Below are 9,409 nucleotides of genomic sequence, written 5' to 3'. Positions count from 1 at the left end.
CCCATAATTCCTACTCATCCTCTATGCCTTGGGAGTCACCTCATCTGGGAAGTCTTCCCTAATTTGCCCCTGCTCCCAGGCGGATCCCATCAATCCATGCCTCCTTCAGTTCCCCAGGCCCTGTGTTACATTCATTCAATTTACGCTTTATTCAACATGTATTGACTACCTACTATGTACTGGCCCTTCTCGTAGCACCCACTACACATGGTGTGTGTTTCTGGAAGTTCCTTAAGGGCAGGAACATACTACGAGGGTCCAGCCTCATCCTATTTCCCAACTATGTGGTAAAGGCACAGAGCATCAGCCCCATTTCACAAATCAGAAAATCAGGGATCCCTTGGCAGGCTACGGGCACGGGCAAGAAGAGAAAGAAAGGGTTTCCTAAAATGCAAACACTTCACATGGCAAGCCCCAACTGTCAGGGCCTCCCCCCAACTGCCGTCCCCAAACATCTGAGCTGCTCACCCCACCTACAGGCCCCTGCAAGGGCAGGCCTGGCTCTCTCCCCTCTGCTACATTCTCCTGCCTTCCTAAGCCTTTTATCATTCTTCCCAGACTCCGCCTCTCTTCCTGCTGGGCCTCTGTACCTGATTTTACCCCTGCCTCTGACAGTCTTCTGTCTTGTTCATCTTGGTCTCTCAAATGCCTGATACACAGTGAATGCATGAATAAATGAATTAATGAATGATATCTCAGAGGTGTTGCAGCCTCAAGACATCTAAAACTCACCACCCAGCCTTCAAAGAGAACCCGTTCCTTCCTCCTTCTGTGTCCACTGTCTCAGGGGACACCTTCATTCACCATCCAGTCACTGGGGCCACCAATCAGGCGGTACCCCAGCCCTTCCCCCCCCCACTCATTACCTAATCAATTTCTGCCTACTGCTGATTCTGACTCAGCAATTGCCTCTGACCCCCTCCCCCCTCTTTTTCCCCACTGCCTGGGCTCAGGGTCATCCCTCAGCAGCCCGGCCTCGTGTTTCCCTTCCAGAACTGCCTCCTGCTCTCGTCCTTCCTACCTGCAGGAGCTACAGTGACACTCCACTCCGACCCTCTCTTGCTTAAAGGCCTTCACCGGCTCCCCATTGCCCTAGTACGTGCGGCCTTGGACGATCTACTCCAGGAACCCCGACTCCTGCCCGCTCACTCCTGCTGGGTATCCAGCCGGTCCGAATGGACTAGACTACTCCCTCAGGCTGGCTCACCCTCGGGGCTTCTTCGTCTACTAACCCTTCCTCATTTTCCAAGATGGGCTCAAAGCTTCCTTAGGGAAGCCTTTCCTAACCCCACCTCCCGCCCAGGGCATGTCCTACTCAGGACTTCTGGCGGCCCCCTCGTGCCATCACCTATTCTTGGAGTCATCGCCCCCGCTGCACTGGGAGCTCCTCGACCGCGGGGCGTCCAGGGCCTGGGGCATATTGATCATTGTGTTTGGGGCACCGGAGGTCTCATAAGTCCCAGCTGACCGACAAGGAACACGAGGGGCAGACCGTTGGCGTGATTTTCCCAGGGCCTCAGAGCTGGCCAGCGGTGGAGGCCCAGCGTGACCCCAGGCTGTCACTGTTTGCAGTGGGCTGTTCTTTCCACTGCATTACAACTCCCTCTCTGAACTGCTCTAGCAAGCATCTCACACACGCATACACACGCATGCACGCGCACGCACTTCTCCATGTATAGGAATGCACAGGGGCATATCCAAGCACATACAGAGGCACACAGCGCCCGCCTAACACACAGCCAGACAGACAGACACACACACACACACAACCACCCGGGCACAAACACTAAAACGCCTGCAGGCACGGCACACAGAGATGTACCCACACCCGCCTCCAGAGACGCACACATATAAAACCACCTGCGGGAGCCCAGCGCACACGCACACGCAGACACGGAGATGCCCTCGTATACCACACGTGTGCCTTCATATGAACACAGGCCGCCCGTGCACACGCGCGTGCGCGCGCACACACACACCCGCAGACCCCCCTAAGAGACGCCATGTACATGGGCCGGCGTGCACAGAGACAGGCTAGTGAACGCTAGTGAATGGCACAGGTCAAACGGAGCTGTCTGCTAGGGGCGGGGGGCCTGTCTGAGGTACCTTGGGGCGCTCACATTTTTGCAGCTCAGGAAGGCAGCTGACATACCAGCCCGGCTGTGATGGTATTTTGCATAAATGCTAATGTATTAATTACCATGTACAGTACACAGAGCTGCCATTTAAAAGAAAAAGTTAAGACTTTTTAATTCAAAAGCCCCATGCGGGGTGGGGGCGGGGGGCCTGCCCCACACGGTGGGTGGAAACAGGCAGGGCAGCCATGCCCACACCCACTGTCCCTGCGCTCGGGTCCCCACCTGTGGACTTCCAGCCCAGCCTGCCAGGGGCAGGGGCCAGTCCTCCGCCTCAGGGGGCTTGGTGCTCTTGGAGGGCCACTGCGCCTCTGGAGCCCACAGTCAGGAAGAGGAGCGCGGGTGTGAAGGGTAGATACTGCCTGAGCTGACAGAGGTGTGGTTCTTTGGGGTAGGGGGCAGGCGTGGGAGCCCATTAGGACTCTTCCCTCCATTCAATGGGTTCTCTGCAAGACAACTGGAGTAACCTTTTAAACCAGTTCATCAGATGATGTCCTGGCCTGGCTTTAAACCTTTCAAAGGCTTCCCATTGCTCCTGGAGTCAAGTTCACGCTTCCTAGAAGGGCCTGCAGTGCGGCTTCTCTCCTACCTCCTGAGGCCGCTGCCACCACACCCCTCCTTCCTCACCAGACACCTAAGCTGGCCAGCCCTTCCGCTCAGTGCCCGCAGGCTGCCACGATCCTGGGGCTCCCCCTGGACCACCCCGCCCGGAGGAGCCCCCTCTCTCCTGTCACTCTCCCCATATCACTGGGGGTTTTCACAACCATCTTTGTTGATTTTCTTTGCTCAGCACTACCCACCGCCCCCACCGTAGAGGGAGCTCTGGGAAGCAGGGACTTGGAAAAGCTCGCCTCATCTTTGTACTGCAGCCCCTCGGACAGGGTTCGGCACTTCATAGATGTTCCGTTAACCATTTGTCAAATGAGAGAATTTGCTAGAATGAATGTGAGACACCCTTTCCAGCCAGCCCCACTCGAGATTCAATCTCAGGCAGGAGTGTTCTCTCCACCTGCCTGGCAGGACAGTGCTGACCCTTCTACCTCCCAGGGCGGGCTCGCGTCCCAGAGCAGCAGGCACGTCCAGCAGCCCGTGACATCTTGGAGACCAGTGTCAAGGCCCCCTGAGCCCTCCCTGCCCCCCATCACGTGAAGGGAGCCTCCAGTGATGCTTTAAACAGCTGCAACGAGTCACTCCTCAACCCCTCCCTTTGCAGCTACTTTCACATCCACTGTCCCACACGAGCCTTGCCAGGGAGCCACCGTGTCCCCAGTTTCGGAAGAAATGCAGATTCCAAGACGTAGGCGATTCACCCAGAGTCCCACAGCTGGCTGAAGGAGGCAGAATTGAAATCCACATTTGATGCTCGATTCGAGGCTCCCTGCACTGTACCAGGGACCTCTGCCCCTGCACCCTCGGGGATGCTCCTGGTAGTTGGAGCAGAACAGCCACGAAAGGCCCAAACGTGCCTCACACGCCACGCCTCCTCCCACAGGGCCGGGGGGCCGAGGGGGTCCTGCCAGGCAGGCGAAGACGGCACCTGGGACCAAGCCGGCTCACCTCCAAACACAGAGCAGAGTCCTCACTCCCACACCCACTCAGCTGCCAGGATCACACCATACCAGCTGCTCCCTCCCTCCCAAACCCAGCCTCTCTCTCCTCAGGCTAATCCAGGCCGCACCTCCATCATCTCTCATTTATACTCTTGTGACAGCCTCCAACCCAGACCCTCAGATCTGCCCTCCACCCAAAGCCATCTTCCCTCAGCTCAAATCTTAGTCCCCTCTCCAATGACTTCCCCACTCCCCACACCAGCTCCCCCAGTTACTGCCCTTAAAGTGGTTTGTAAATGTGCGTCATTGTTCAGAATGCACACTGAGTTCAAATCCTGGCTCTGCAACGTCCTAGCTGTGTGGCCTTGAGCGAGCCACCCAACCTCTCTGTGCTTCAACCGCCTCATCAATACAATGGTTACATAGATAATGCCATGATCGTCATCTCGCCCTCAGAGGGCTGTTGTGAGGCTGAAATGAGTTACAATGTATAACGTACCAAAAACAGGCCTAGAATCTGAAAAACACAGATGTAAGAGTTTGTTGTTATTTACGACTGGCTTTTGTGGTTATGGGATGCCTGTCTTTCTCCTCCATGAAATTATAAACTCCATGAGGATGGGATCGCTGTGCAGAGGTTTCTTGGAAACAACTCAAGCCCCTCGCTGCCTGCAGCCTTTGTGCTATTTTCCCCCTTCTGGCTGGGTGTGGGCCCCAGGGGGAGAAGAGCATGCCCTCAGCAGGAAATGCTGTCAGCGCCGAGTTCCAGCCCTGATGGAAATGACAAGCGGCAGCCAGAGAGGACTGCTCCCCGTGGGGGGCTGCGTAGGGGCTGTACCCTGCAGGGCCCCAAGTTCCCCGGGAGCCCCCACAGGGCCACAGCTCCCTTTGTCCAGAGGTCAGGAGCAGCTGGCCAGCTGCGGGGGAGTTCCGCTGCCCTGCTCCAGCCAGCAGCCCAGATGTGCGTGTTTGCACAGCCGAGTCCGGGCTCTGAAGGAGCCTTGTTGGGCATCATGAAAGGGGGCTTGTGTGAGGCAGACGGCCTCCGCACCCCGGCCCGCCTGCCTCCAAGACAGCGAGCAGGAATGCAGCCCGCAGGAAGCCCTTCCTACCGGGCCTGCCAAGTGTCCTTCTCGTGCCTGAGAGGTCAGGGCCACTGCCAGGAGCAGGTTTAACGTGCCAAGTGCAGACTAGATGTCTGGATTCTGGTCCTTCCTCAGTTTCCTCTCCTGTAAGCTGGGGGGAGGCCCCGACCTTTCCCTCCACTCCATGGGGCTGGGGGGAGCCTACAGCCTTATAGGCAGAATAACAGTGTGGCTAAGAGCTCTGGAACCAGGAAGACCAGCAAAGAATTTTCACATCTGTGGACCTCAGTTTAAACGAGGATCATACCTACTGCCTCCTGGGGTTGTCCTGGGGATGAAATGACATAATGAGAAGGAAGGACGGAGCCTGAGCTGAGGCATAATAGGTCCTCAATAGCTCTGTGTTCTCTCTCCTTCTCTATTCACTGGGCTCCAAAACGGGGGATCTGAAGTTGTTGCCTGCACTGAGGGTGTGGGCTCCTTCCTCCCACTGCCCAAGAAGAAAAGCTGCTGCCGGAGGCCCCCACACCAGGCACGATGCCAAGCATCTGGGCAGCTTGTGTACCAGGCATGGGACTATTTCTAGGTAGAAAAGTTCCTGCTGCCCACCGTAGTCCCTGGGCACAGCTGGTTCCTGGGCACAGTGGGTCTTGGGTGTCCAGATACAGCCCATCCTTGTACCCAGGCCAGCCCTGGGCAGCGCCAGGCCCTGCATTCAGCTGGGCTGCCAGGCAGTGCTGTCCTTGAACACAGCTGGTCACTGGGCAATATTAGTCTCCGGACATAGATGGCCCCTGGAAACAGTCTTTGAGCACAGTCAGACTACATATAGTTAGTCCCTGGGCACAGACGTTCTCTGGCATAATCAGTCCCTGGGCATGAGTAGCCCATGGGTCCAGTCAGCCCTCAGGCAGTCATGGTAGACAAAGTCAGTCTAGATGAACCCCAGACATAGTTAAGTCCTCCAAGGGTCTCCAAGAGAGCAGTTGTTCCCCTGGGAACAGTTGTTTCTGGGCTCAGTTGGCCCTTGGACACTGTGGGTCCCTGGGCATCATCATTCCATAGGCACAGTCAGTCCCTGGAGACGGCTGCTTCTTGGGCACAGTAACCCCCCACCCCTGGGCACAGCAATCCCTAGGCATGGGCAGCAGTCAGTCTCTGGACACCGTTGTTTCTGGGTTCAGTTGGTCCCTTGGAGACAGTCAGTCTTTGACCTTAGGACAAACCAGACCCCAACACAGTCCCTTGAGATCCCCCCCTTGATTAACATGCATAGACCCATCACCCCTCTCCTTTGTGGCCCCCATCCCTCCTCTTAGGGCCTGAAGAACTGGGACCCACTGAGGGGACAGGAAGGATCCTCTGGGGTCCCAAAAGCCTTGGCATGGCCTGCTTCATGGCAGGTGGAGGTGGCAGGACAGGAGAATGGTGGGGAGAGAACCAGGCCAGGAGAAGCAGAGAATTAACTCTCACAAGCAGTTTGCCTCAATGCAGGGGAGGGGGTAGAACTCGTGGTAGAAATGGCCCCGGCCCGGAGCAGGAGACCCTCCTTCTCTTTACCCTGCCCCTCTGTATTCTCTAGATGTACAGAATGGATCCCACAGGCCTGTGGAAGGAGCATGGGCTGGCCTGCTACTGAATGTCCGCCTCCCCAGGGTACAGGTGCTGGACAAGTTTCTTTGAGTTCTGAGGAATTCATTCCCAACCAGGTGGCCGTCCCCGTTCACTCACCAGTACACTCACAGCCGTGGGCATGGTACTGGAGGAAACAGGGAGACGGCCAGTTCTGGGTATTGTCAGCTCTGGCAACCGCTGTTGCTGGTTTTCTGACCCTTCCTGGAGCTGATCAGTCCTGCAGCTCCATCCCTACCCAGGCCAGCTGGGAACAGAGCAGCAAGCCCCGGAGTGGGGCTCCGGCCCACATGGAGGCCCTGTCCCCAAGCCTGTTTGGTACTCATTCCCTTCAGCCCAAGTTATTCTCTGAAGGGGGCATGGTTTCTGCAGGATGGTAATGTGATGTGGCACCCCATTAGCCAGCACCTGCCCTCTCTGCCCACCTTCCTCCCCCAGCCCCCACGCACATCAATGTTTAATTGAATTGCCAGCGTAGTGGTGCAAGTCACATCTGCTTCAGGGTCTGGGAATGAAGTGAGCAACACTCGCAAGTCACCCATTACAGGGGGCACCACCCACACATGAGTCCTGCCGTCCCAGACAAGCCCGTGCTCAGGGACCATTCTAGATCAGCACACTCGGATCCCCTGGGTTTGCACGCTCTACAAGAAACTGAAGGCAAAGCTGACTTCTAGGACGGGAAAGGACGAGGGAAGAGTATGCAGCAAGGGGATGCTATGGGGACAGAGAAGGGAAACTGATGACAGTGTGCTCTGGCGGAGCTGGCCAAGCCAGGGCTCACCAGCTGAGGTCTTTCAGTTGCACACGCCCAGGGGTGCAAGGGCTGACCTCTGTAAGGTTCATAATAATCTACAATCTACTTACACTTTCTCTCTCACTGGCATCCCAACCAAAGCCATTTGACTAGGGAGTCCAGGAGAAGAACTTCCACAGGGAGCCAAAACCCTAAGGCTGAAGAGACAAACAGACGTAAACTAGGTCAATCCAGTTCAGGCTGGTCCCAACTGGCTGCAACTAGATCTAACTGATCCAAGCTGGCTCGAATCAAACCAGACCTGTTGGGGCCAATTCAAAATGCCTGGAGCTGGCCAAGACCCAGTGAAGTTGAATCAAACTGGTTGTGACCTGCTCACACCACCTGGAGCCATGGGAAGGCCAGCGATTCACCACCCACTTCTTTTGTGCTGCCCTTTGCGTGGCAGAGCTTTCCGTGTCCCTTCTTCTGAAAACTGCTCGAATCCTTTTGTGTTCGGTATGATTTGTTTTTATTTTAATTCCAGTATAGTTAACATACAGTGTTATAATGCATGTTTTAATCCAAGCATCACATCACAGTCGGAGGATGTAACACGTAGATCTTCCCTGATATTAAGGTGATTACTTGGTTAAGTGCAAGAGCTGTCAACAACTTGGGTTCAGGTCCCCACTGCAGTTTCCCGGTTGCGAGATCTTGAGCAAGTTACCTACTCTTGCTTACTCTGTCTCTTGTGTAAAAAATTCAGCTCATTATAGGACTTGCCTCAGAGAGGACAGTTTTGAAAATTAAGATTATATATAGGGGTGCCGTGCCTGGCATGTAATAACCACTCAATACATAGAAGTTATTCGTTTCTTATGATTATTCCTTGGCTCTGACCTCACACACCACAGCCTCAGATGACCAAGATCCAGAGTCTGACACTGCCACTGCCTCAGTATGTGAACTTGGATAATTCACTCGAGTTCTCTAAAGCCTCAGTTTCCCCAGTTGAAAATGAGAGCACTAACACCTGTCTCGAGGGTCATTTTGGGGATTAAACAAAATGAACCAAGCACTTAGCACCATGTCTGGGACATGGTAAACACAGTACTCCATATATATTAGCTATTACTATATTAATGATCAACATTTAAATAATGTTAATTCTGTGCTAAATGTTCTATGTGTGTTCACTCAATTAATCCTTAGAACAACCCTAAGAGGTAAGTACTAATATGATCCCCAATTTTGGCAGAAGAAACTAAGGTGTAAAACATACCACCGTGTCTCATGATTCTAAAATATTTTAAGAAGGAAAAGGTGGAGAGCACTGAGAGACTGGGCAGAAGACAAGTCTTGGGAGTCATCTGGTGATCAAAAAAGCAGGCAGGCTTTGAAGTTGCATCCCCAGCTCAAAGAGTTTCTAGGCCTCAGTCTCCTCATCTCTCAGATGGGAATAATAATCCTTTATCTCAGAGAATTGTGAGAATCAAATTAGATAGCATTTATAGCTGCCACATAGTAGGTACTCAAAAATGGAAGCTCCCTCTCTTCTTTTCTTCCCCAACAACATTAGGCATTCAAAATGGTGTGCACGTGCACAGTGCAATTTGTCTGGGGTGACCTCTGTATAGCACACCATCTTCACGTGACATCTGCCCATGTGTGCTGTCCAATGCATCTGATCCAAGCTGCCTGACTCTTATAGCAATACCATCTGGAACACATGGCTTCCGGGTCACCATGGCAAGGAAAAAGAGCTGGAATGTCACCCACCAGCTCTTCCATGTTTCATTCCAGAATGTCATATATAACTTCAGCTCACAGACCACTGGCCAGATTGGTCACATGGTTCTGCTGGAACACAAGGAAGCTGGGAAATATGAGGATCACATGAATTCAGTAAGAAGTACATGTCTCTGCCATTGGATGAAGCTATCCATCCCAGTTGGGCTATATCATTAAAGGTCTAATATCCAACCCGAAGAAGCTGATGGTTCTGAGAGTTCTACCAGTCTCAAGCCATATCTAGAGTGCTACATCCAGTTCTAGGTGTTGTATTTTCAGAGACCCCCCCCAGACACATGGGATTCCCAACAAAAGAGGGTACCAAATTAAAGACAGGGCTTGAAATCTAGTCTTGTGAGGAAGAGTTGAAAAGATGTTTGCCCTGGAAGAGAAAAGGCCTCAGATATCTAGTTTCAGATTCTTAAAAAAGCTGTCATGGAATATAAAAGAATGAAACTGTTCTGTGGGGCTCCATAG

The sequence above is a fragment of the Ailuropoda melanoleuca genome, chromosome 2, assembly GCF_002007445.2.
Source record: "Ailuropoda melanoleuca isolate Jingjing chromosome 2, ASM200744v2, whole genome shotgun sequence".
Classification (NCBI taxonomy): domain Eukaryota; kingdom Metazoa; phylum Chordata; class Mammalia; order Carnivora; family Ursidae; genus Ailuropoda; species Ailuropoda melanoleuca.
This window is presented reverse-complemented; position numbering follows the sequence as displayed.